This window comes from Engystomops pustulosus, chromosome 2 (genome assembly GCF_040894005.1).
Source record: "Engystomops pustulosus chromosome 2, aEngPut4.maternal, whole genome shotgun sequence".
In the NCBI taxonomy this organism is placed as follows: domain Eukaryota; kingdom Metazoa; phylum Chordata; class Amphibia; order Anura; family Leptodactylidae; genus Engystomops; species Engystomops pustulosus.
In genome coordinates, this window is record NC_092412.1 from 198,023,018 (window position 1) to 198,048,787 (window position 25,770).

At 38.2% G+C, this 25,770-nt stretch overlaps 28 non-coding genes across 28 annotated transcripts; all 28 read right to left on the reverse strand.

Annotated features, from left to right (window-relative positions):
- Positions 1-301: 301 nt before the first annotated feature.
- LOC140120150 (small nucleolar RNA U3) lies at positions 302-516 on the reverse strand. Its single transcript, XR_011853554.1, has one exon. It is a non-coding gene; the product is annotated as a small nucleolar RNA U3 (small nucleolar RNA).
- Positions 517-922: 406 nt separating this feature from the next.
- Positions 923-1,137, reverse strand: LOC140120314 (small nucleolar RNA U3). The gene has a single exon (XR_011853700.1). It is a non-coding gene; the product is annotated as a small nucleolar RNA U3 (small nucleolar RNA).
- Positions 1,138-1,542: 405 nt separating this feature from the next.
- LOC140120364 (small nucleolar RNA U3) lies at positions 1,543-1,757 on the reverse strand. Its single transcript, XR_011853749.1, has one exon. It is a non-coding gene; the product is annotated as a small nucleolar RNA U3 (small nucleolar RNA).
- Positions 1,758-2,163: 406 nt separating this feature from the next.
- Positions 2,164-2,378, reverse strand: LOC140120302 (small nucleolar RNA U3). The gene has a single exon (XR_011853688.1). It is a non-coding gene; the product is annotated as a small nucleolar RNA U3 (small nucleolar RNA).
- Positions 2,379-2,784: 406 nt separating this feature from the next.
- Positions 2,785-2,999, reverse strand: LOC140120291 (small nucleolar RNA U3). Its single transcript, XR_011853677.1, has one exon. It is a non-coding gene; the product is annotated as a small nucleolar RNA U3 (small nucleolar RNA).
- Positions 3,000-3,405: 406 nt separating this feature from the next.
- Positions 3,406-3,620, reverse strand: LOC140120288 (small nucleolar RNA U3). The gene has a single exon (XR_011853674.1). It is a non-coding gene; the product is annotated as a small nucleolar RNA U3 (small nucleolar RNA).
- Positions 3,621-4,026: 406 nt separating this feature from the next.
- On the reverse strand, positions 4,027-4,241 carry LOC140120312 (small nucleolar RNA U3). The gene has a single exon (XR_011853698.1). It is a non-coding gene; the product is annotated as a small nucleolar RNA U3 (small nucleolar RNA).
- Positions 4,242-4,653: 412 nt separating this feature from the next.
- Positions 4,654-4,868, reverse strand: LOC140120315 (small nucleolar RNA U3). Its single transcript, XR_011853701.1, has one exon. It is a non-coding gene; the product is annotated as a small nucleolar RNA U3 (small nucleolar RNA).
- A 405-nt stretch (positions 4,869-5,273) lies between these two features.
- Positions 5,274-5,488, reverse strand: LOC140120365 (small nucleolar RNA U3). The gene has a single exon (XR_011853750.1). It is a non-coding gene; the product is annotated as a small nucleolar RNA U3 (small nucleolar RNA).
- A 406-nt stretch (positions 5,489-5,894) lies between these two features.
- On the reverse strand, positions 5,895-6,109 carry LOC140120303 (small nucleolar RNA U3). The gene has a single exon (XR_011853689.1). It is a non-coding gene; the product is annotated as a small nucleolar RNA U3 (small nucleolar RNA).
- Positions 6,110-6,515: 406 nt separating this feature from the next.
- Positions 6,516-6,731, reverse strand: LOC140120156 (small nucleolar RNA U3). The gene has a single exon (XR_011853559.1). It is a non-coding gene; the product is annotated as a small nucleolar RNA U3 (small nucleolar RNA).
- A 406-nt stretch (positions 6,732-7,137) lies between these two features.
- LOC140120289 (small nucleolar RNA U3) lies at positions 7,138-7,352 on the reverse strand. Its single transcript, XR_011853675.1, has one exon. It is a non-coding gene; the product is annotated as a small nucleolar RNA U3 (small nucleolar RNA).
- A 406-nt stretch (positions 7,353-7,758) lies between these two features.
- On the reverse strand, positions 7,759-7,973 carry LOC140120313 (small nucleolar RNA U3). The gene has a single exon (XR_011853699.1). It is a non-coding gene; the product is annotated as a small nucleolar RNA U3 (small nucleolar RNA).
- A 412-nt stretch (positions 7,974-8,385) lies between these two features.
- LOC140120316 (small nucleolar RNA U3) lies at positions 8,386-8,600 on the reverse strand. The gene has a single exon (XR_011853702.1). It is a non-coding gene; the product is annotated as a small nucleolar RNA U3 (small nucleolar RNA).
- Positions 8,601-9,005: 405 nt separating this feature from the next.
- On the reverse strand, positions 9,006-9,220 carry LOC140120366 (small nucleolar RNA U3). Its single transcript, XR_011853751.1, has one exon. It is a non-coding gene; the product is annotated as a small nucleolar RNA U3 (small nucleolar RNA).
- Positions 9,221-9,626: 406 nt separating this feature from the next.
- Positions 9,627-9,841, reverse strand: LOC140120328 (small nucleolar RNA U3). The gene has a single exon (XR_011853714.1). It is a non-coding gene; the product is annotated as a small nucleolar RNA U3 (small nucleolar RNA).
- Positions 9,842-10,247: 406 nt separating this feature from the next.
- On the reverse strand, positions 10,248-10,461 carry LOC140120057 (small nucleolar RNA U3). Its single transcript, XR_011853486.1, has one exon. It is a non-coding gene; the product is annotated as a small nucleolar RNA U3 (small nucleolar RNA).
- Positions 10,462-10,873: 412 nt separating this feature from the next.
- LOC140120369 (small nucleolar RNA U3) lies at positions 10,874-11,088 on the reverse strand. The gene has a single exon (XR_011853754.1). It is a non-coding gene; the product is annotated as a small nucleolar RNA U3 (small nucleolar RNA).
- Positions 11,089-11,494: 406 nt separating this feature from the next.
- On the reverse strand, positions 11,495-11,709 carry LOC140120363 (small nucleolar RNA U3). The gene has a single exon (XR_011853748.1). It is a non-coding gene; the product is annotated as a small nucleolar RNA U3 (small nucleolar RNA).
- Positions 11,710-12,115: 406 nt separating this feature from the next.
- On the reverse strand, positions 12,116-12,330 carry LOC140120378 (small nucleolar RNA U3). The gene has a single exon (XR_011853763.1). It is a non-coding gene; the product is annotated as a small nucleolar RNA U3 (small nucleolar RNA).
- Positions 12,331-12,742: 412 nt separating this feature from the next.
- LOC140120027 (small nucleolar RNA U3) lies at positions 12,743-12,957 on the reverse strand. The gene has a single exon (XR_011853459.1). It is a non-coding gene; the product is annotated as a small nucleolar RNA U3 (small nucleolar RNA).
- A 412-nt stretch (positions 12,958-13,369) lies between these two features.
- Positions 13,370-13,584, reverse strand: LOC140120320 (small nucleolar RNA U3). The gene has a single exon (XR_011853706.1). It is a non-coding gene; the product is annotated as a small nucleolar RNA U3 (small nucleolar RNA).
- Positions 13,585-13,996: 412 nt separating this feature from the next.
- LOC140120330 (small nucleolar RNA U3) lies at positions 13,997-14,211 on the reverse strand. Its single transcript, XR_011853715.1, has one exon. It is a non-coding gene; the product is annotated as a small nucleolar RNA U3 (small nucleolar RNA).
- A 406-nt stretch (positions 14,212-14,617) lies between these two features.
- LOC140120368 (small nucleolar RNA U3) lies at positions 14,618-14,832 on the reverse strand. The gene has a single exon (XR_011853753.1). It is a non-coding gene; the product is annotated as a small nucleolar RNA U3 (small nucleolar RNA).
- A 406-nt stretch (positions 14,833-15,238) lies between these two features.
- On the reverse strand, positions 15,239-15,453 carry LOC140120059 (small nucleolar RNA U3). Its single transcript, XR_011853488.1, has one exon. It is a non-coding gene; the product is annotated as a small nucleolar RNA U3 (small nucleolar RNA).
- Positions 15,454-15,865: 412 nt separating this feature from the next.
- Positions 15,866-16,080, reverse strand: LOC140120252 (small nucleolar RNA U3). The gene has a single exon (XR_011853640.1). It is a non-coding gene; the product is annotated as a small nucleolar RNA U3 (small nucleolar RNA).
- Positions 16,081-16,486: 406 nt separating this feature from the next.
- Positions 16,487-16,701, reverse strand: LOC140120374 (small nucleolar RNA U3). The gene has a single exon (XR_011853759.1). It is a non-coding gene; the product is annotated as a small nucleolar RNA U3 (small nucleolar RNA).
- A 412-nt stretch (positions 16,702-17,113) lies between these two features.
- On the reverse strand, positions 17,114-17,328 carry LOC140120009 (small nucleolar RNA U3). The gene has a single exon (XR_011853441.1). It is a non-coding gene; the product is annotated as a small nucleolar RNA U3 (small nucleolar RNA).
- Positions 17,329-25,770: the final 8,442 nt, after the last annotated feature.

The window sequence follows — 25,770 nt, forward strand, 5'->3', positions numbered from 1 at the left end:
GGGAGCCAATGGAAACATTATGTTTTGACATTTATTTTAATAGATTTCGTAGTCTATGAAACTGAGAATGGCTAAAACTAGTTTCTCGGAGGTATAGAAATGCCAATTTAATTGTTGATTTTCAGTTCTGATTTCAAACATGCTTCTGTTATGTACACTAAGAATGGATCAAAAGTTTTTACATGAAAAACACATTTTAGGTTGTTACTGTTAGACAGACCAAGAAAGCTTCTGGGTGCATAAAGTCTAAAGTACCAATAGCTACTTTTTTGTGCTTTAAACTGCTTTTCACATAGAAATGTCCACTCTGAATAAGCTTTCCTCCGCTGCTTCTTTTGGAAAAAGAAGAGCACAGTCATCAAAAGCAGGCAACCACTGCCTAAAACAGAGCTGCCAACTGCCTTCATGCTCAGAAGAAAGCCCAAAAACTCATCATCGTGGAAAGTGGGTTTGGACACTTTCAAGCACATTCATCTCTCAAACAACTGTAGAAATGATCCCTGAAAGTATAGTCCTGAATGTTGAAATTTGCCGCTTTTGCCAACTGTTTCTTTCTCGGCTTTCAACTTATGGCAACCTCAGTCTCCAAGATTCCCAGTTTCGACATAAAACGTATGAATCGGGAGCCAATGGAAACATTATGTTTTGACATTTATTTTAATAGATTTCGTAGTCTATGTAACTGAGAATGGCTAAAACTAGTTTCTCGGAGGTATAGAAATGCCAATTTAATTGTTGATTTTCAGTTCTGATTTCAAACATGCTTCTGTTATGTACACTAAGAATGGATCAAAAGTTTTTACATGAAAAACACATTTTAGGTTGTTACTGTTAGACAGACCAAGAAACCTTCTGGGTGCATAAAGTCTAAAGTACCAATAGCTATTTTTTTGTGCTTTAAACTGCTTTTCACATAGAAATGTCCACTCTGAATAAGCTTTCCACCGCTGCTTCTTTTGGAAAAAGAAGAGCACAGTCATCAAAAGCAGGCAACCACTGCCTAAAACAGAGCTGCCAACTGCCTTCATGCTCAAAAGAAAGCCTAAAAACTCATCATCGTGGAAGGTGGGTTTGGACACTTTCAAGCACGTTCATCTCTCAAAAAACTGTAGAAATGATCCCTGAAAGTATAATCCTGTATGTTGAAATTTGCCGCTTTTGCCAACCGTTTCTTTCTCGGCTTTCAACTTATGGCTACCTCAGTCTCCAAGATTCCCAGTTTCGACATAAAACTTATGAATCGGGAGCCAATGGAAACATTATGTTTTGACATTTATTTTAATAGATTTCGTAGTCTATGTAACTGAGAATGGCTAAAACTAGTTTCTCGGAGGTATAGAAATGCCAATTTAATTGTTGATTTTCAGTTCTGATTTCAAACATGCTTCTGTTATGTACACTAAGAATGGATCAAAAGCTTTTACATGAAAAACACATTTTAGGTTGTTACTGTTAGACAGACCATGAAAGCTTCTGGGTGCATAAATCTAAAGTACCAATAGCTATTTTTTTGTGCTTTAAACTGCTTTTCACATAGAAATGTCCACTCTGAATAAGCTTTCCTCCGCTGCTTCTTTTGGAAAAAGAAGAGCACAGTCATCAAAAGCAGGCAACCACTGCCTAAAACAGAGCTGCCAACTGCCTTCATGCTCAGAAGAAAGCCCAAAAACCCATCATCGTGGAAGGTGGGTTTGGACACTTTCAAGCACATTCATCTCTCAAACAACTGTAGAAATGATCTCTGAAAGTATAATCCTGAATGTTGAAAATTGCCGCTTTTGCCAACCGTTTCTTTCTCGGCTTTCAACTTATGGCTACCTCAGTCTCCAAGATTCCCAGTTTCGACATAAAACTTATGAATCGGGAGCCAATGGAAACATTATGTTTTGACATTTATTTTAATAGATTTCGTAGTCTATGTAACTGAGAATGGCTAAAACTAGTTTCTCGGAGGTATAGAAATGCCAATTTAATTGTTGATTTTCAGTTCTGATATCAAACATGCTTCTGTTATGTACACTAAGAATGGATCAAAAGTTTTTACATGAAAAACACATTTTAGGTTGTTACTGTTAGACAGACCATGAAAGCTTCTGGGTGCATAAAATCTAAAGTACCAATAGCTATTTTTTTGTGCTTTAAACTGCTTTTCACATAGAAATGTCCACTCTGAATAAGCTTTCCTCCGCTGCTTCTTTTGGAAAAAGAAGAGCACAGTCATCAAAAGCAGGCAACCACTGCCTAAAACAGAGCTGCCAACTGCCTTCATGCTCAGAAGAAAGCCCAAAAACTCATCATCGTGGAAGGTGGGTTTGGACACTTTCAAGCACATTCATCCCTCAAACAACTGTAGAAATGATCCCTGAAAGTATAATCCTGAATGTTGAAAATTGCCGCTTTTGCCAACCGTTTCTTTCTCGGCTTTCAACTTATGGCTACCTCAGTCTCCAAGATTCCCAGTTTCGACATAAAACGTATGAATCGGGAGCAAATGGAAACATTATGTTTTGACATTTATTTTAATAGATTTCGTAGTCTATGTAACTGAGAATGGCTAAAACTAGTTTCTCGGAGGTATAGAAATGCCAATTTAATTGTTGATTTTCAGTTCTGATTTCAAACATGCTTCTGTTATGTACACTAAGAATGGATCAAAAGTTTTTACATGAAAAACACATTTTAGGTTGTTACTGTTAGACAGACCAAGAAAGCTTCTGGGTGCATAAAGTCTAAAGTACCAACAGCTACTTTTTTGTGCTTTAAGCTGCTTTTCACATAGAAATGTCCACTCTGAATAAGCTTTCCTCCGCTGCTTCTTTTGTAAAAAGAAGAGCACAGTCATCAAAAGCAGGCAACCACTGCCTAAAACAGAGCTGCCAACTGCCTTCATGCTCAGAAGAAAGCTCAAAAACTCATCATCATGGAAGGTGGGTTTGGACACTTTCAAGCACATTCATCTCTCAAACAACTGTAGAAATGATCCCTGAAAGTATAATCCTGAATGTTGAAATTTGCCGCTTTTGCCAACCGTTTCTTTCTCGGCTTTCAACTTATGGCTACCTCAGTCTCCAAGATTCCCAGTTTCGACATAAAACTTATGTATCGGGAGCCAATGGAAACATTATGTTTTGACATTTATTTTAATAGATTTCGTAGTCTATGTAACTGAGAATGGCTAAAACTCGTTTCTCGGAGGTATAGAAATGCCAATTTAATTGTTGATTTTCAGTTCTGATTTCAAACATGCTTCTGTTATGTACACTAAGAATGGATCAAAAGTTTTTACATGAAAAACACATTTTAGGTTGTTACTGTTAGACAGACCAAGAAAGCTTCTGGGTGCATAAAGTCTAAAGTACCAATAGCTATTTTTTTGTGCTTTAAACTGCTTTTCACATAGAAATGTCCACTCTGAATAAGCTTTCCTCCGCTGCTTCTTTTTAAAAAAGAAGAGCACAGTCATCAAAAGCAGGCAACCACTGCCTAAAACAGAGCTGCCAACTGCCTTCATGCTCAGACGAAAGCCCAAAAACTCATCATCGTGGAAGGTGGGTTTGGACACTTTCAAGCAGATTCATCTCTCAAACAACTGCAGAAATGATCCCTGAAAGTATAATCCTGAATGTTGAAATTTGCCGCTTTTGCCAACCGTTTCTTTCTCGGCTTTCAACTTATGGCTACCTCAGTCTCCAAGATTCCCAGTTTCGACATAAAACGTATGAATCGGGAGCCAATGGAAACATTATGTTTTGACATTTATTTGAATAGATTTCGTAGTCTATGTAACTGAGAATGGCTAAAACTCGTTTCTCGGAGGTATAGAAATGCCAATTTAATTGTTGATTTTCAGTTCTGATTTCAAACATGCTTCTGTTATGTACACTAAGAATGGATCAAAAGTTTTTACATGAAAAACACATTTTAGGTTGTTACTGTTAGACAGACCAAGAAAGCTTCTGGGTGCATAAAGTCTAAAGTACCAATAGCTATTTTTTTGTGCTTTAAACTGCTTTTCACATAGAAATGTCCACTCTGAATAAGCTTTCCTCCGCTGCTTCTTTTTAAAAAAGAAGAGCACAGTCATCAAAAGCAGGCAACCACTGCCTAAAACAGAGCTGCCAACTGCCTTCATGCTCAGACGAAAGCCCAAAAACTCATCATCGTGGAAGGTGGGTTTGGACACTTTCAAGCACATTCATCTCTCAAACAACTGTAGAAATGATCCCTGAAAGTATAATCCTGAATGTTGAAATTTGCCGCTTTTGCCAACCGTTTCTTTCTCGGCTTTCAACTTATGGCTACCTCAGTCTCCAAGATTCCCAGTTTCAGTTTCGACATAAAACTTATGAATCGGGAGCCAATGGAAACATTATGTTTTGACATTTATTTTAATAGATTTCGTAGTCTATGAAACTGAGAATGGCTAAAACTAGTTTCTCGGAGGTATAGAAATGCCAATTTAATTGTTGATTTTCAGTTCTGATTTCAAACATGCTTCTGTTATGTACACTAAGAATGGATCAAAAGTTTTTACATGAAAAACACATTTTAGGTTGTTACTGTTAGACAGACCAAGAAACCTTCTGGGTGCATAAAGTCTAAAGTACCAATAGCTATTTTTTTGTGCTTTAAACTGCTTTTCACATAGAAATGTCCACTCTGAATAAGCTTTCCACCGCTGCTTCTTTTGGAAAAAGAAGAGCACAGTCATCAAAAGCAGGCAACCACTGCCTAAAACAGAGCTGCCAACTGCCTTCATGCTCAAAAGAAAGCCTAAAAACTCATCATCGTGGAAGGTGGGTTTGGACACTTTCAAGCACGTTCATCTCTCAAAAAACTGTAGAAATGATCCCTGAAAGTATAATCCTGTATGTTGAAATTTGCCGCTTTTGCCAACCGTTTCTTTCTCGGCTTTCAACTTATGGCTACCTCAGTCTCCAAGATTCCCAGTTTCGACATAAAACTTATGAATCGGGAGCCAATGGAAACATTATGTTTTGACATTTATTTTAATAGATTTCGTAGTCTATGTAACTGAGAATGGCTAAAACTAGTTTCTCGGAGGTATAGAAATGCCAATTTAATTGTTGATTTTCAGTTCTGATCTCAAACATGCTTCTGTTATGTACACTAAGAATGGATCAAAAGCTTTTACATGAAAAACACATTTTAGGTTGTTACTGTTAGACAGACCATGAAAGCTTCTGGGTGCATAAATCTAAAGTACCAATAGCTATTTTTTTGTGCTTTAAACTGCTTTTCACATAGAAATGTCCACTCTGAATAAGCTTTCCTCCGCTGCTTCTTTTGGAAAAAGAAGAGCACAGTCATCAAAAGCAGGCAACCACTGCCTAAAACAGAGCTGCCAACTGCCTTCATGCTCAGAAGAAAGCCCAAAAACCCATCATCGTGGAAGGTGGGTTTGGACACTTTCAAGCACATTCATCTCTCAAACAACTGTAGAAATGATCTCTGAAAGTATAATCCTGAATGTTGAAAATTGCCGCTTTTGCCAACCGTTTCTTTCTCGGCTTTCAACTTATGGCTACCTCAGTCTCCAAGATTCCCAGTTTCGACATAAAACTTATGAATCGGGAGCCAATGGAAACATTATGTTTTGACATTTATTTTAATAGATTTCGTAGTCTATGTAACTGAGAATGGCTAAAACTAGTTTCTCGGAGGTATAGAAATGCCAATTTAATTGTTGATTTTCAGTTCTGATATCAAACATGCTTCTGTTATGTACACTAAGAATGGATCAAAAGTTTTTACATGAAAAACACATTTTAGGTTGTTACTGTTAGACAGACCATGAAAGCTTCTGGGTGCATAAAATCTAAAGTACCAATAGCTATTTTTTTGTGCTTTAAACTGCTTTTCACATAGAAATGTCCACTCTGAATAAGCTTTCCTCCGCTGCTTCTTTTGGAAAAAGAAGAGCACAGTCATCAAAAGCAGGCAACCACTGCCTAAAACAGAGCTGCCAACTGCCTTCATGCTCAGAAGAAAGCCCAAAAACTCATCATCGTGGAAGGTGGGTTTGGACACTTTCAAGCACATTCATCCCTCAAACAACTGTAGAAATGATCCCTGAAAGTATAATCCTGAATGTTGAAAATTGCCGCTTTTGCCAACCGTTTCTTTCTCGGCTTTCAACTTATGGCTACCTCAGTCTCCAAGATTCCCAGTTTCGACATAAAACGTATGAATCGGGAGCAAATGGAAACATTATGTTTTGACATTTATTTTAATAGATTTCGTAGTCTATGTAACTGAGAATGGCTAAAACTAGTTTCTCGGAGGTATAGAAATGCCAATTTAATTGTTGATTTTCAGTTCTGATTTCAAACATGCTTCTGTTATGTACACTAAGAATGGATCAAAAGTTTTTACATGAAAAACACATTTTAGGTTGTTACTGTTAGACAGACCAAGAAAGCTTCTGGGTGCATAAAGTCTAAAGTACCAACAGCTACTTTTTTGTGCTTTAAGCTGCTTTTCACATAGAAATGTCCACTCTGAATAAGCTTTCCTCCGCTGCTTCTTTTGTAAAAAAGAAGAGCACAGTCATCAAAAGCAGGCAACCACTGCCTAAAACAGAGCTGCCAACTGCCTTCATGCTCAGAAGAAAGCTCAAAAACTCATCATCATGGAAGGTGGGTTTGGACACTTTCAAGCACATTCATCTCTCAAACAACTGTAGAAATGATCCCTGAAAGTATAATCCTGAATGTTGAAATTTGCCGCTTTTGCCAACCGTTTCTTTCTCGGCTTTCAACTTATGGCTACCTCAGTCTCCAAGATTCCCAGTTTCGACATAAAACTTATGTATCGGGAGCCAATGGAAACATTATGTTTTGACATTTATTTTAATAGATTTCGTAGTCTATGTAACTGAGAATGGCTAAAACTCGTTTCTCGGAGGTATAGAAATGCCAATTTAATTGTTGATTTTCAGTTCTGATTTCAAACATGCTTCTGTTATGTACACTAAGAATGGATCAAAAGTTTTTACATGAAAAACACATTTTAGGTTGTTACTGTTAGACAGACCAAGAAAGCTTCTGGGTGCATAAAGTCTAAAGTACCAATAGCTATTTTTTTGTGCTTTAAACTGCTTTTCACATAGAAATGTCCACTCTGAATAAGCTTTCCTCCGCTGCTTCTTTTTAAAAAAGAAGAGCACAGTCATCAAAAGCAGGCAACCACTGCCTAAAACAGAGCTGCCAACTGCCTTCATGCTCAGACGAAAGCCCAAAAACTCATCATCGTGGAAGGTGGGTTTGGACACTTTCAAGCAGATTCATCTCTCAAACAACTGCAGAAATGATCCCTGAAAGTATAATCCTAAATGTTGAAATTTGCCGCTTTTGCCAACCGTTTCTTTCTCGGCTTTCAACTTATGGCTACCTCAGTCTCCAAGATTCCCAGTTTCGACATAAAACGTATGAATCGGGAGCCAATGGAAACATTATGTTTTGACATTTATTTGAATAGATTTCGTAGTCTATGTAACTGAGAATGGCTAAAACTCGTTTCTCGGAGGTATAGAAATGCCAATTTAATTGTTGATTTTCAGTTCTGATTTCAAACATGCTTCTGTTATGTACACTAAGAATGGATCAAAAGTTTTTACATGAAAAACACATTTTAGGTTGTTACTGTTAGACAGACCAAGAAAGCTTCTGGGTGCATAAAGTCTAAAGTACCAATAGCTATTTTTTTGTGCTTTAAACTGCTTTTCACATAGAAATGTCCACTCTGAATAAGCTTTCCTCCGCTGCTTCTTTTTAAAAAAGAAGAGCACAGTCATCAAAAGCAGGCAACCACTGCCTAAAACAGAGCTGCCAACTGCCTTCATGCTCAGACGAAAGCCCAAAAACTCATCATCGTGGAAGGTGGGTTTGGACACTTTCAAGCACATTCATCTCTCAAACAACTGTAGAAATGATCCCTGAAAGTATAATCCTGAATGTTGAAATTTGCCGCTTTTGCCAACCGTTTCTTTCTCGGCTTTCAACTTATGGCTACCTCAGTCTCCAAGATTCCCAGTTTCAGTTTCGACATAAAACTTATGAATCGGGAGCCAATGGAAACATTATGTTTTGACATTTATTTTAATAGATTTCGTAGTCTATGAAACTGAGAATGGCTAAAACTAGTTTCTCGGAGGTATAGAAATGCCAATTTAATTGTTGATTTTCAGTTCTGATTTCAAACATGCTTCTGTTATGTACACTAAGAATGGATCAAAAGTTTTTACATGAAAAACACATTTTAGGTTGTTACTGTTAGACAGACCAAGAAACCTTCTGGGTGCATAAAGTCTAAAGTACCAATAGCTATTTTTTTGTGCTTTAAACTGCTTTTCACATAGAAATGTCCACTCTGAATAAGCTTTCCACCGCTGCTTCTTTTGGAAAAAGAAGAGCACAGTCATCAAAAGCAGGCAACCACTGCCTAAAACAGAGCTGCCAACTGCCTTCATGCTCAAAAGAAAGCCTAAAAACTCATCATCGTGGAAGGTGGGTTTGGACACTTTCAAGCACGTTCATCTCTCAAAAAACTGTAGAAATGATCCCTGAAAGTATAATCCTGTATGTTGAAATTTGCCGCTTTTGCCAACCGTTTCTTTCTCGGCTTTCAACTTATGGCTACCTCAGTCTCCAAGATTCCCAGTTTCGACATAAAACTTATGAATCGGGAGCCAATGGAAACATTATGTTTTGACATTTATTTTAATAGATTTCGTAGTCTATGTAACTGAGAATGGCTAAAACTAGTTTCTCGGAGGTATAGAAATGCCAATTTAATTGTTGATTTTCAGTTCTGATTTCAAACATGCTTCTGTTATGTACACTAAGAATGGATCAAAAGCTTTTACATGAAAAACACATTTTAGGTTGTTACTGTTAGACAGACCATGAAAGCTTCTGGGTGCATAAATCTAAAGTACCAATAGCTATTTTTTTGTGCTTTAAACTGCTTTTCACATAGAAATGTCCACTCTGAATAAGCTTTCCTCCGCTGCTTCTTTTGGAAAAAGAAGAGCACAGTCATCAAAAGCAGGCAACCACTGCCTAAAACAGAGCTGCCAACTGCCTTCATGCTCAGAAGAAAGCCCAAAAACCCATCATCGTGGAAGGTGGGTTTGGACACTTTCAAGCACATTCATCTCTCAAACAACTGTAGAAATGATCTCTGAAAGTATAATCCTGAATGTTGAAAATTTCCGCTTTTGCCAACCGTTTCTTTCTCGGCTTTCAACTTATGGCTACCTCAGTCTCCAAGATTCCCAGTTTCGACATAAAACTTATGAATCGGGAGCCAATGGAAACATTATGTTTTGACATTTATTTTAATAGATTTCGTAGTCTATGTAACTGAGAATGGCTAAAACTAGTTTCTCGGAGGTATAGAAATGCCAATTTAATTGTTGATTTTCAGTTCTGATTTCAAACATGCTTCTGTTATGTACACTAAGAATGGATCAAAAGTTTTTACATGAAAAACACATTTTAGGTTGTTACTGTTAGACAGACCAAGAAAGCTTCTGGGTGCATAAAGTCTAAAGTACCAACAGCTACTTTTTTGTGCTTTAAGCTGCTTTTCACATAGAAATGTCCACTCTGAATAAGCTTTCCTCCGCTGCTTCTTTTGTAAAAAGAAGAGCACAGTCATCAAAAGCAGGCAACCACTGCCTAAAACAGAGCTGCCAACTGCCTTCATGCTCAGAAGAAAGCTCAAAAACTCATCATCGTGGAAGGTGGGTTTGGACACTTTCAAGCACATTCATCTCTCAAACAACTGTAGAAATAATCCCTGAAAGTATAATCCTGAATGTTGAAAATTACCGCTTTTGACAACCGTTTCTTTCTCAGGTTTCAACTTATGGCTACCTCAGTCTCCAAGATTCCCAGTTTCGACATAAAACGTATGAATCGGGAGCAAATGGAAACATTATGTTTTGACATTTATTTTAATAGATTTCGTAGTCTATGTAACTGAGAATGGCTAAAACTAGTTTCTCGGAGGTATAGAAATGCCAATTTAATTGTTGATTTTCAGTTCTGATTTCAAACATGCTTCTGTTATGTACACTAAGAATGGATCAAAAGTTTTTACATGAAAAACACATTTTAGGTTGTTACTGTTAGACAGACCAAGAAAGCTTCTGGGTGCATAAAGTCTAAAGTACCAATAGCTATTTTTTTGTGCTTTAAACTGCTTTTCACATAGAAATGTCCACTCTGAATAAGCTTTCCTCCGCTGCTTCTTTTGGAAAAAGAAGAGCACAGTCATCAAAAGCAGGCAACCACTGCCTCAAACAGAGCTGCCAACTGCCTTCATGATCAGAAGAAAGCCCAAAAACTCATCATCGGGAAGGTGGGTTTAGACACTTTCAAGCACATTCATCTCTCAAACAACTGTAGAAATGATCCCTGAAAGTATAATCCTGAATGTTAAACTTTGCCGCTTTTGCCAACCGTTTCTTTCTCGGCTTTCAACTTATGGCTACCTCAGTCTCCAAGATTCCCAGTTTCAGTTTCGACATAAAACTTATGAATCGGGAGCCAATGGAAACATTATGTTTTGACATTTATTTTAATAGATTTCGTACTCTATGTAACTGAGAATGGCTAAAACTAGTTTCTCGGAGGTATAGAAATGCCAATTTAATTGTTGATTTTCAGTTCTGATTTCAAACATACTTCTGTTATGTACGCTAAGAATGGATTAAAAGTTTTTACATGAAAAACACATTTTAGGTTGTTACTGTTAGACAGACCAAGAAAGCTTCTGGGTGCATAAAGTCTAGAGTACCAATAGCTATTTTTTTGTGCTTTAAACTGCTTTTCACATAGAAATGTCCACTCTGAATAAGCTTTCCTCCGCTGCTTCTTTTGGAAAAAGAAGAGCACAGTCATCAAAAGCAGGCAACCACTGCCTAAAACAGAGCTGCCAACTGCCTTCATGCTCAGAAGAAAGCCCAAAAACTCATCATTGTGGAAGGTGGGTTTGGACACTTTCAAGCACATTCAGCTCTCAAACAACTGTAGAAATGATCCCTGAAAGTATAATCCTGAATGTTGAAATTTGCCGCTTTTGCCAACCGTTTCTTTCTCGGCTTTCAACTTATGGCTACTTCAGTCTCCAAGATTCCCAGTTTCGACATAAAACTTATGAATCGGGACCCAATGGAAACCTTATGTTTTGACATTTATTTTAATAGATTTCGTAGTCTATGTAACTGAGAATTGCTAAAACTAGTTTCGCGGAGGTATAGAAATGCCAATTTAATTGTTGATTTTCAGTTCTGATTTCAAACATGCTTCTGTTACGTACACTAAGAATGGATCAAAAGTTTTTACATGAAAAACACATTTTAGGTTGTTACTGTTAGACAGACCAAGAAAGCTTCTGGGTGCATAAAGTCTAAAGTACCAATAGCTATTTTTTTGTGCTTTAAACTGCTTTTCACATAGAAATATCCACTCTGAATAAGCTTTCCTCCGCTGCTTCTTTTGAAAAATGAAGAGCACAGTCATCAAAAGCAGGCAACCACTGCCTAAAACAGAGCTGCCAACTGCCTTCATGCTCAGAAGAAAGCCCAAAAACTCATCATCGCGGAAGGTGGGTTTGGACACTTTCAAGCACATTCATCTCTCAAACAACTGTAGAAATGATCCCTGAAAGTATAATCCTGAATGTTGAAATTTGCCGCTTTTGCCAACCGTTTCTTTCTCGGCTTTCAACTTATGGCTACCTCAGTCTCCAAGATTCCCAGTTTCGACATAAAACTTATGAATCGGGAGCCAATGGAAACATTATGTTTTGACATTTATTTTAATAGATTTCGTAGTCTATGTAACTGAAAATGGCTAAAACTAGTTTCTCGGAGGTATAGAAATGCCAATTTAATTGTTGATTTTCAGTTCTGATTTCAAACATGCTTCTGTTATGTACACTAAGAATGGATCAAAAGTTTTTACATGAAAAACACATTTTAGGTTGTTACTGTTAGACAGACCAAGAAAGCTTCTGGGTGCATAAAGTCTAAAGTACCAATAGCTATTTTTTTGTGCTTTAAACTGCTTTTCACATAGAAATGTCCACTCTGAATAAGCTTTCCTCCGCTGCTTCTTTTGGAAAATGAAGAGCACAGTCATCAAAAGCAGGCAACCACTGCCTAAAACAGAGCTGCCAACTGCCTTCATGCTCAGAAGAAAGCCCAAAAACTCATCATCGTGGAAGGTGGGTTTGGACACTTTCAAGCACATTCATCTCTCAAACAACTGTAGAAATGATCCCTGAAAGTATAACCCTGAATGTTGAAATTTGCCGCTTTTGCCAACCGTTTCTTTCTCGGCTTTCAACTTATGGCTACCTCAGTCTCCAAGATTCCCAGTTTCAGTTTCGACATAAAACTTATGAATCGGGAGCCAATGGAAACATTATGTTTTGACATTTATTTTAATAGATTTCGTAGTCTATGTAACTGAGAATGGCTAAAACTAGTTTCTCGGAGGTATAGAAATGCCAATTTAATTGTTAATTTTCAGTTCTGATTTCAAACATGCTTCTGTTATGTACACTAAGAATGGATCAAAAGTTTTTACATGAAAAACACATTTTAGGTTGTTACTGTTAGACAGACCAAGAAAGCTTCTGGGTGCATAAAGTCTAAAGTACCAATAGCTATTTTTTTGTGCTTTAAACTGCTTTTCACATAGAAATGCCCACTCTGAATAAGCTTTCCTCCGCTGCTTCTTTTGGAAAAAGAAGAGCACAGTCATCAAAAGCAGGCAACCACTGCCTAAAACAGAGCTGCCAACTGCCTTCATGCTCAGAAGAAAGCCCAAAAACTCATCATTGTGGAAGGTGGGTTTGGACACTTTCAAGCACATTCAGCTCTCAAACAACTGTAGAAATGATCCCTGAAAGTATAATACTGAATGTTGAAATTTGCCGCTTTTGCCAACCGTTTCTTTCTCGGCTTTCAACTTATGGCTACCTCAGTCTCCAAGATTCCCAGTTTCAGTTTCGACATAAAACTTATGAATCGGGAGCCAATGGAAACATTATGTTTTGACATTTATTTTAATAGATTTCGTAGTCTATGTAACTGAGAATGGCTAAAACTCGTTTCTCGGAGGTATAGAAATGCCAATTTAATTGTTGATTTTCAGTTCTGATTTCAAACATGCTTCTGTTATGTACACTAAGAATGGATCAAAAGTTTTTACATGAAAAACACATTTTAGGTTGTTACTGTTAGACAGACCAAGAAAGCTTCTGGGTGCATAAAGTCTAAAGTACCAATAGCTATTTTTTTGTGCTTTAAACTGCTTTTCACATAGAAATATCCACTCTGAATAAGCTTTCCTCCGCTGCTTCTTTTGAAAAATGAAGAGCACAGTCATCAAAAGCAGGCAACCACTGCCTAAAACAGAGCTGCCAACTGCCTTCATGCTCAGAAGAAAGCCCAAAAACTCATCATCGCGGAAGGTGGGTTTGGACACTTTCAAGCACATTCATCTCTCAAACAACTGCAGAAATGATCCCTGAAAGTATAATCCTGAATGTTGAAATTTGCCGCTTTTGCCAACCGTTTCCTTCTCGGCTTTCAACTTATGGCTACCTCAGTCTCCAAGATTCCCAGTTTCAGTTTCGACATAAAATTTATGAATCGGGAGCCAATGGAAACATTATGTTTTGACATTTATTTTAATAGATTTCGTAGTCTATGTAACTGAGAATGGCTTAAACTAGTTTCTCGGAGGTATAGAAATGCCAATTTAATTGTTGATTTTCAGTTCTGATTTCAAACATGCTTCTGTTATGTACACTAAGAATGGATCAAAAGTTTTTACATGAAAAACACATTTTAGGTTGTTACTGTTAGACAGACCAAGAAAGCTTCTGGGTGCATAAATTCTAAAGTACCAATAGCTATTTTTTTGTGCTTTAAACTGCTTTTCACATAGAAATGTCCACTCTGAATAAGCTTTCCTCCGCTGCTTCTTTTGGAAAATGAAGAGCACAGTCATCAAAAGCAGGCAACCACTGCCTAAAACAGAGCTGCCAACTGCCTTCATGCTCAGAAGAAAGCCCAAAAACTCATCATCGTGGAAGGTGGGTTTGGACACTTTCAAGCACATTCATCTCTCAAACAACTGTAGAAATGATCCCTGAAAGTATAATCCTGAATGTTGAAATTTGCCGCTTTTGCCAACCGTTTCTTTCTCGGCTTTCAACTTATGGCTGCCTCAGTCTCCAAGATTCCAAGTTTCGACATAAAACGTATGAATCGGGAGCCAATGGAAACATTATGTTTTGACATTTATTTTAATAGATTTCGTAGTCTATGAAACTGAGAATGGCTAAAACTAGTTTCTCGGAGGTATAGAAATGCCAATTTAATTGTTGATTTTCAGTTCTGATTTCAAACATGCTTCTGTTATGTACACTAAGAATGGATCAAAAGTTTTTACATGAAAAACACATTTTAGGTTGTTACTGTTAGACAGACCAAGAAAGCTTCTGGGTGCATAAAGTCTAAAGTACCAATAGCTATTTTTTTGTGCTTTAAACTGCTTTTCACATAGAAACGTCCACTTTGAATAAGCTTTCCTCCGCTGCTTCTTTTGGAAAAAGAAGAGCACAGTCATCAAAAGCAGGCAACCACTGCCTAAAACAGAGCTGCCAACTGCCTTCATGCTCAGAAGAAAGCCCAAAAACTCATCATCGTGGAAGGTGGGTTTGGACACTTTCAAGCACATTCATCTCTCAAACAACTGTAGAAATGATCCCTGAAAGTATAATCCTGAATGTTGAAATTTGCCGCTTTTGCCAACCGTTTCTTTCTCGGCTTTCAACTTATGGCTACCTCAGTCTCCAAGATTCCCAGTTTCGACATAAAACGTATGAATCGGGAGCCAATGGAAACATTATGTTTTGACATTTATTTTAATAGATTTCGTAGTCTATGTAACTGAGAATGGCTAAAACTAGTTTCTCGGAGGTATAGAAATGCCAATTTAATTGTTGATTTTCAGTTCTGATTTCAAACATGCTTCTATTATGTACACTAAGAATGGATCAAAAGTTTTTATATGAAAAACACATTTTAGCTTGTTACTGTTAGACAGACCAAGAAAGCTTCTGGGTGCATAAAGTCTAAAGTACCAATAGCTATTTTTTTGTGCTTTAAACTGCTTTTCACATAGAAATGCCCACTCTGAATAAGCTTTCCTCCGCTGCTTCTTTTGGAAAAAGAAGAGCACAGTCATCAAAAGCAGGCAACCACTGCCTGAAACAGAGCTGCCAACTGCCTTCATGCTCAGAAGTAAGCCCAAAAACTCATCATCCTGGAAGGTGGATTTGGACACTTTCAAGCACATTCAGCTCTCAAAAACCTGTAGAAATAATCCCTGAAAGTATAATCTTGAATGTTGAACTTTGCCGCTTTTGCCAACCGTTTCTTTCTCGGCTTTCAACTTATGGCTACCTCAGTCTCCAAGATTCCCAGTTTCAGTTTCGACATAAAACGTATGAATCGGGAGCCAATGGAAACATTATGTTTTGACATTTATTTTAATAGATTTCGTAGTCTATGAAACTGAGAATGGCTAGAACTAGTTTCTCGGAGGTATAGAAATGCCAATTTAATTGTTGATTTTCAGTTCTGATTTCAAACATGCTTCTGTTATGTACACTAAGAATGGATCAAAAGTTTTTACATGAAAAACACATTTTAGGTTGTTACTGTTAGACAGACCAAGAAAGCTTCTGGGTGCATAAAGTCTAAAGTACCAATAGCTATTTTTTTGTGCTTTAAACTGCTTTTCACATAGAAATGTCCACTCTGAATAAGCTTTCCTCCGCTGCTTCTTTTGGAAAAAGAAGAGCACAGTCATCAAAAGCAGGCAACCACTGCCTAAAACAGAGCTGCCAACTGCCTTCATGCTCAGAAGAAAGCCCAAAAACTCATCATCGTGGAAGGTGGGTTTGGACACTTTCAAGCACATTCATCTCTCAAACAACTGTAGAAATGATCCCTGAAAGTATAATCCTGAATGTTGAAATTTGCCGCTTTTGCCAACCGTTTCTTTCTCGGCTTTCAACTTATGGCAACCTCAGTCTCCAAGAATCCCAATTTCGACATAAAACGTATGAATCAGGAGCCAATGGAAACATTATGTTTTGACATTTATTTTAATAAATTTCGTAGTCTATGTAAATGAGAATGGCTAAAACTAGTTTCTCGGAGGTATAGAAATGCCAATTTAATTGTTGATTTTCAGTTCTGATTTCAAACATGCTTCTGTTATGTACACTAAGAATGGATCAAAAGTTTTTACATGAAAAACACATTTTAGGTTGTTACTGTTAGACAGACCAAGAAAGCTTCTGGGTGCATAAAGTCTAGAGTACCAATAGCTATTTTTTTGTGCTTTAAACTGCTTTTCACATAGAAATGTCCACTCTGAATAAGCTTTCCTCCGCTGCTTCTTTTGGAAAAAGAAGAGCACAGTCATCAAAAGCAGGCAACCACTGCCTGAAACAGAGCTGCCAACTGCCTTCATGCCCAGAAGAAAGCCCAAAATCTCATCATCGTGGAAGTTGGGCTTGGACACTTTCAAGCACATTCATCTCTCAAACAACTGTAGAAATGATCCCTGAAAGTATAATCCTGAATGTTGAAATTTGCCGCTTTTGCCAACCGTTTCTTTCTCGGCTTTCAACTTATGGCTGCCTCAGTCTCCAAGATTCCCAGTTTCAGTTTCGACATAAAACTTATGAATCGGGAGCCAATGGAAACATTATGTTTTGACATTTATTTTAATAGATTTCGTAGTCTATGTAACTGAGAATGGCTAAAACTAGTTTCTCGGAGGTATAGAAATGCCAATTTAATTGTTGATTTTCAGTTCTGATTTCAAACATGCTTCTGTTATGTACACTAAGAATGGATCAAAAGTTTTTACATGAAAAACACATTTTAGGTTGTTACTGTTAGACAGACCAAGAAAGCTTCTGGGTGCATAAATTCTAAAGTACCAATAGCTATTTTTTTGTGCTTTAAACTGCTTTTCACATAGAAATGTCCACTCTGAATAAGCTTTCCTCCGCTGCTTCTTTTGGAAAAAGAAGAGCACAGTCATCAAAAGCAGGCAACCACTGCCTAAAACAGAGCTGTCAACTGCCTTCATGCTCAGAAGAAAGCCCAAAAACTCATCATTATGGAAGGTGGGTTTGGACACTTTCAAGCACATTCATCTCTCAAACAACTGTAGAAATGATCCCTGAAAGTATAATCCTGAATGTTGAAATTTGCCGCTTTTGCCAACCGTTTCTTTCTCGGCTTTCTACTTATGGCTACCTCAGTCTCCAAGGTTCTTAGTTTTAGTTTAAACATAAAACTTATGAATCGGGAGCCAATGGAAACATTGAGAGGATTTCTTTCTTAGCTTGATATATGACAAGTTGGTATATAGGACTGGTTAATATAGGACTAGGAGAGTAGTTGGGAAGAAGGCCTTCAATGCATGTTTTAGATTGTAAGGGCTTTCAAAAATTGCTTCAGTTCTTTGCATGACCATAATGGGGGTCATTTATTAAGGGCCCGATTCGCGTTTTCCCGACGTGTTACCCGAATATTTCCGTTTTGCGCCGCTTGTACTTAAATTGCCCCGGGATTTTGGCGCACGCGATCGGATTGTGGCGCATCGGCGCTGGCATGCGCGCGACGGAAATCGGGGGGCGTGGCCGAACGAAAACCCGACGTATTCGGAAAAACCGCCGCATTTAAAAACCGAAAATGTGTCGCATAAGGACCGCTTACCTTCACCTGGTCCAGCTCGGTGCATTCCGGCGCGATGAGTTTACTTTCAGCGCAGCAGCGCCACCTGGTGGACGGCGGAAGAACTACCTTATTAAATCCCGGCCGGACCCGAATCCAGAGCGGAGAAGCCGCCGCTGGAACGCGAATGGACCGGGTAAGTAAATTTGCCCCAATGTGCTTATAAAGTCAGGGCCACTATCTGCACACCTACGACAGTTGAAGTTATCCCTTATACCAAATTGGAACAACATAGCAGATGTCTTATATACCTTATATATTAAATACATCTGGGAAAGCGAGACGGAGTGTCTCCAGTAGGTCCTTTTACTCCTCACCCTCGATGGTGCCAACTTCAGTTTTCCAATGTAGTCAAATCCTGTATTCTAGTCTACAAATTGTTAATTAAAGGCACAGTTGACAATATTGGAAGAGAGTATTATGTGGCAGTACATCCTCAGCTATCAGCTGTTCCCATGTAGTAAATCCCTGCAGTCTGTGAAGGGTATCCAGGGACTGAACTGATTCATATGCTTGAACGTTTACAACACCGTAGATGCAAGAAATAGTGTAGGGAGTAGTTTCCCTTATACAAGTGCTTTGACCTCCAGTGCCATTATTGGGAATGGGTATTGTGACCAATGGAAGACCAATTTACATGATGGGCGTATCAGTTCTGAGTTACCCAGGCTCATAAGGTGCTGAAGCTGTATTGATAGGAACTAAATCCAGGGTTCTGGTAGCGGAAGGTTCCTTTCCTCTCTGTAAACACTCAAATTTAAAGGAAATCAACCACTTAAAAAAACAAAAAACAGCTAAAGATATTCACCCCCGCTTTTCTTCATCTTGAATTCAGCACTGTCCTTTGCTAAGCTTGACATGCCAGGATTACCAAGAAAAGAAAGTTATAATTAGATGTCCAGTGCTCCAGGTGGCTAACTAGATGTCGATCTATAGATGACGATCCACAGATGTCGATCAACAGAAGTCGATCTACAGATGTCGATCCACAGATGTCAATCCACAGATGCCGATCCACAGATGTCGATCTACAGATTGGTAGATCACTGGGTTAATGTAAGAAAAATGGGGGTAAAGGATGGATCTGAAAAAAAAGAAAGGCGAATGTCACTAAAAAAAGCAGATATAAATGAGAATATCATCCTCATGCACATAGGTATCCTGATAGAAGAGATTAAGGGAACAGGCAATTCAGGAATAGATTGACAAGAAGTGAAGAATATACCACTCCAGAAGATCTGTATACAAGGTAGATTGGCGTCATTTTCGATTCTGAAAGTGAAGAGAAAATATGTTACAAAGCTGTTGGTAACAAACTGCATGTAACCATCATGAATAAAAATGTTATACTTTAAACAAGGTTGTGAAGTTCATATTCTCTATTGAGTCCCCTGGTATTTGAGTTGAGATACAGAATGGTGTGCCTCTGCAAAGTAATGTGCTGAGGTAACAATAAACGACCACATTTAATATCCGATTTGTGTTTAGATATTCTTTCTTTTACGTGCTGCATGGTCTCCCCCACATATAATAGACCACATGGACATTTTATAATGTAGAGGAACCGCATGTAAAAAAGTATTTGATGTTAAAAGTGCGTGGATGTCGGAATTTATAAGCTTTTAATACGTTGCTGCATTGGGCGCATGAAAGGCATTGTGTTGAGAAAGGTTTGTTTGTGCATGGGGTTGGACAGGCCTTGACTAGTTTGTCCCTAAGATTAGGGCTTTGTTTGAAGCAGGGCATAAAGGAATGCGAGAATGCAGTTATATTGAGGTGACTCCTCTGTAGTAGATGCCAATGGGATTTAATAGTTCGGTGAAGTTTGAAAACCGTTGGATGGAAACGGTGGACAAAGGTGATTCAATCACCTTCCTTGGTTCTAGTTTTTGTCTGTTTATGTGTAGCAGTTTCCAGGATGTCGGGATATCCCTGTGTACGGAATTTTTTCTGAATTCAGGTGTCCAGAATTTCCTGATCAGAGACTATCCTCTTCACTCTTTCTACCTGAGACCTAGGTAGGGCTTTTTTTACAAGAAGGGGGGTGTGCACTGGTGTAAGAGACCATTCCTGTCTGTTGGTTTGGTAAAGAGGTCCATAGAGAGAGGTCCTGTCAGGGATTTGATAATAGTGGTGTCTAGAAAGTTGATTCTATTCTGGTCATAATGGATGGGGAATTTTATTTCCGCCCAGACACTATTGATGTAGTCATGGAATTCAAGGACTGATTCAACGGGGCCATCCCACATACACACAACATTGTCTATGTATCTACCATGCTATGGCATGTGTCTTGAGTAATGAATTGGAATAGACAAATTGTTTTTCAAAGAAAACCATATGTGTTGGCATAAGAAGGGGCCACATTTGAACCCATAGCCGTACCCCTAATTTGTTGGTAGAATGTGTGGAACAAAAACTAATTTTCTTTAAGAATCAAAGTTAAGAGATACTGAACTGGTTAGCTGCTTGTTTGGTTTTGAGTAATTCTGATATGGCAAAAATCCCTTTTTCATGTTCAATTGCTGTGTATAAACTAGTTAACAACAGAGTAGTGGGTGGGATAGGACTGATGGATTTAATCAGGGATAAGAAGTCATTGGTATCTAAGAGAAATTCTTGTGTCTGTTGTACCAGAGGGGTAAGAGTTTTCTCTAGAAATATTGTCAACAGGGACAACAGGGAATCAGTAGAGGCTACAATGGACCTGCCTGGGGGCTTTTCAAGTCTCTTGTGAATTTTGAGTAATGTGTATAAAACTGGAATTGTCAGATTACATTTATAGAGAAAGTTATCAGATCAATGACTTTAGTTTTCAGATCAATGACTTTACTGACAAGATATTCAGTAAGAGTATTTTTGATCTTATTAGCTAGAGTCATGGTAGGGTTACTAGATAACGTCCTATATACCTGGGTATCAGACAGTTGACCTAATATTTCTTCTATGTAGTCAGTCTTGTCCATTACCACAATGGCATCTCCTTTGTCTGGCAGTTGTTTAATAATTTGGTTGCAGACACTAAAGCATCCAAGCAGGCATAGAAGAGGAAAAAGAAATGGGACTCACCACCTTCTTAGACATTTATTGGTACATACCCACAAAAACTGGCATGGTGCCTTTCGACATTGGGAGGAAGAGGACAACAAAGTGCAGGACATCACAAAAAACTAAAACGACGGCCATTTCACGCTGGCGTGCACTTCATATGGTGCATTTGTGTGTTTTACTGCGTTCACATTGTACTTACTTTCAAAAGAAATAGAGCACCACAGAAATCCTAAGAATACAGAGATCGATACGACTTCCATCTGTCTCAATATATGTACACACTCTGAGACGTATTAGAAGACCCCTAGGGGTCAGTAGCCAATTCATACAAGCCTTTTTCTTTTCTGTATTAAAGCATCCAAGGCCTGTTTGTCAAGGCCCGATATGTTGTGTAGATAAGATAGTGAATTATGTTCAAGACTTCTCCTGTAGGAGTTAAAGTCTCTAGATACAAGATTAACAAAGCTCGCAATTGCTGGATCCTTTTTAGGAGGCATATATGTGCTCTTGGATTTCAAGCCATAATCACTGGCTCTGATTAGAGTTTCAGTAGATTGAGGGTGAGTCCATCTGTCTAAGGTGTCTGTATTAGAAAACACCTTTAAACGTATGGCTCTGAAGAAATTCTGTAAATCCATCTCCAGTTTGAAAGTATCATTTGGCCACAATGGGATATTCATCTGGGCCGGACTAAGGGAAACAGAGGAGATATTATCTACAAGGGGATTGTCATTACCTGAGATCTTGTCGTCATCGCATGTATGGGAGTTCCTGTGACATATTTAAGTAAGTGGTGCAATGGCCAAGTTTTCACAGGATGAGCTGACCCTGGAAGTTGGCATAACAGGGCTGCTAAGAGGGACTTTCAGTCCCCTGTTCTACCATGATCAGAATTTTATCCCTGTTTTATCCTCTGCAGCAGTACAAAGGATCGGGAATAAATAACCTTCATATGAAATGTAAAAGGACCAGTAACTTCTTCCCACTATTTTTTTGTTTTTGTGTTTGATTTTCTTCTCCCCTCTTTTAAAAGTCCATAACTTTATTTTTCCATGTACACAGCTTTTGAGAGCTTGATTACTACATACCAAATTGTACTTCATAATGGAAGTATTTAACACTCTATAGCATGTACTGGGAAGCGGAAAAAATTGTAACCCTAGCCAAATTTTTTTTGGCCTCTGTGACAATTGGATTTTAAAAATGTTGGATTGTCATAAAATCCAGGATTAATAATAAAGCTTCATTACAGACACCCGTGATAACTGTTATAGCTGATTATTGTAGCCTAGGACTAAAGCACAATAAATTACCAATATCCAGAGGTCCGTTTGTAACTAAGGGTCGTATGTAAGTCGAGTGTTCTTAAGTAGGGGACCGTCTGTATATAGAAAACAGAAATGCTTTTCAAAGGGCTCAGAAAGTTGATAGAATACTGAAATACTGTAGGCTAGCTTAAACATACTTTGAGAACATCCCCTTAGGCTACATTTCAAAAAATAATATTGATAAACTCTTTGTATTGTTTCTTCTCGAAAAGCGTCTTATTATTAAATATACTGTGAATGCCCCTCCACTAGTCAAAAAATGACCTTCAGGCAGAGGACAAGGAAAATAGCAGCAAGGACAAATACTATATCTAAACAGATTACAGATGGTCTCTGAATCATGAGATGGCTGACACAGAACAAGATGGCGCCTGGGTGAACTAGATGGCGTCTAGAGAGAAATATGATATAATATATCTCTCACATGCACCCAAAAAAATTGGTAGAGGTGCAGTGCAGAGGGGGCCAGATCAATGAAGACTGTACACTACTTTTGATTAATCTGGTGCACTCTGCACCCTCCACAGGAAAACTGCACTAGTGCAGTTTGTCTCAAAATACCTTTTGTATTTCTTTTCTACAGTGTATAGTGAGCAATACACGGAAATAGTATAGATCGTCAAAAAACGACTCCCAATTCGCCACAGTGATGATACCTTATTACAGATATTTACTGAACAATTTTGTTTCAGTAAAGTCTAGAGCAGACTCATTTCCCCCAGCTTTTTATTTCGGAAATGCATACCAGATCAAACTGGCTTAGTATAAAAGGCATAACGTGAACATATTGAGCCACAAAAGAAGTGCAATCTCTACTATGTGCAGCGTGTGACATATTAATCAAAACTGGAGCAGGGACTTTATTAATATGGAGCAATCTGCACCGCTCTGGAAGTGTGTTTTGGTGAACCTTTAACATAGAACATGTGACACAATTTTGTTTACTTGCAGTAATGAATCTGGTCCAACTTAGCACCACAATGCCCTTTATGTGCAGAATTTTGTGGCCGGATATATTTATCCAAGAGAGAGGATTTTATACATCAGATTTATTACATGCTATAATTGCTCATACTCACCAAGTGCTGTATCCTCTGAGTTTTCATGCTTGTTTGTATTTGATATAACTTAGTTCATAAGTTTTTAATACACCTGTTTATTTGTTTTTTCTGATCACCATGATCATCATGTGGCCCAGTATGTGTGTTTAAAATAACGCTGTCATGTGATCGATGAGTGAGCGATGATTAAGGAATTTTTCCGAAAAGCATAGGCCTATTATTAATGATGTAAAGGTTGGAATTCACTTCTTAGTGACCCAGCCTTTAGCAAATTTTAGTTTGCACTGGTTTAAGGACCATAACTTTTTTTTTGCATGCTACCTTAAATGTTTTTGCTGTGTTTTTTGCAGGACACATAGAGAAACGGAAATAAAACAGTGATAATTTTTCCAGAGAGCAGTTCGAATGCTATCCGATGTAGAATTGCTAATACTTAATGAATTATCATGATTCACTGTACCAAAAATACTTTTCCATGAAAAAAATGATAGGGGAATGTCCAGGACTCAGTATCTGTTTAAGAATAACAAAAAATATTTGAATAGTATGATGCATAGAATAGCTGAAGCCAGAAACCCTTTTGAGACCAAGGCCTATTGTTTTGTATATATCGTTAAATACAGCCATGAGTAATGTCCCTTCTTAACTTTTAACATACACTCACCGGCCACTTTATTAGGTACACCATGCTAGTAACGGGTTGGACCCACTTTTGCCTTCAGAACTGCCTCAATTCAACAAGGTGCTGGAAGCATTCCTCCGAGATTTTGGTCCATATTGACATGATGGCATCACACAGTTGCCGCAGATTTGTCGGCTGCACATCCATGATGCGAATCTCCAGTTCCACCACATCCCAAAGATGCTCTATTGGATTGAGATCTGGTGACTGTGGAGGCCACTTGAGTACAGTGAACTCATTGTCATGTTCAAGAAACCAGTCTGAGATGATTCCAGCTTTATGACATGGTGCATTATCCTGCTGAAAGTAGCCATCAGAGGTTGGGTACATTGTGGTCATAAAGGGATGGACAATGTCAGCAACAATGCTCAGGTAGGCTGTGGCGTTGCAACGATGCTCAATTGGTACCATGGGGCCCAAAGAGTGCCAAGAAAATATTCCCCACACCATGACACCACAACCACTAGCCTGAACCGTTGATACAAGGCAGGATGGATCCATGCTTTCATGTTGTTGATGCCAAATTCTGACCCTACTATCCAAATGTTGTAGCAGAAATCGAGACTCATCAGACCAGGCAACGTTTTTCCAATCTTCTACTATCCAATTTCGATGAGCTTGTGCAAATTGTAGCCTCAGTTTCCTGTTCTTAGCTGAAAGGAGTGGCACCCGGTGTGGTCTTCTGCTGCTGTAGCCCATCTGCCTCAAAGTTCGACGTACTGTGCATTCAGAGATGCTCTTCTGCCTACCTTGGTTGTAACGGGTGGCGATTTGAGTCACTGTTGCCTTTCTATCAGCTCAAACCAGTCTGCCCATTCTCCTCTGACCTCTGGCATCAATAAGGCATTTCCGCCACAGAACTGCCGCTCACTGGATGTTTTTTCTTTTTCGGACCATTCTCTGTAAACCCTAGAGATGGTTGTGCGTGAAAATCCCAGTAGATCAGCAGTTTCTGAAATACTCAGACCAGCCCTTCTGGCACCAACAACCATGCCACGTTCAAACACACTCAAATCACCTTTCTTCCCCATACTGATGCTCGTTTTGAACTGCAGGAGATTGTCTTGACCATGTCTACATGCCTAAATGCACTGAGTTGCCGCCATGTGATTGGCTGATTAGAAATTAAGTGTTAACGAGCAGTTGGACAGGTTTACCTAATAAAGTGGCCGGTGAGTGTATGTATTTCCTTGAATTCTAGCTCAAGCTCTGAAAGCTATAACTTACTAATTGTCCCTACAAGATTGCACATGATTTAAAAATATATTATATAATGAATATTATCTCAAACTGCGGAATAAAATGGTGTTGTAAAATTTAGCTAATCACTGAAGAAGAGTACTTACATTATGATTTGTAGCAAGCTGAAATATCTTGATTATTTCAATTAAGCATACAAAATAGAAAATGTATTACAACCATGCACTATAAAAATTAATGAAGGTTAAACATTGCTTAGAAAATGAAGTTGGATAAATTGCATTCTTTCCACTGTCAAGTTGGTGCACATAATTATCTGTATTTCCTGTAAATGAAACATATGTCAATTTATGCTTGCAGTATCTATATGAGATGTCCACTGGTTTCTATGTATTTATTTATTTTGTAGACTCACATGAATTATGTGAATTAACATTGGTTCAAATTATTTGCTATATTTTATGTAAATGTAGACTATTAGCATTTTTAACATGTTTACAGTAGACTTTTCCACTGATAAATTGTATTTAAACATGCACTATAGAAAGCTTCTATATTTACTAAAAGTGGACATAAATC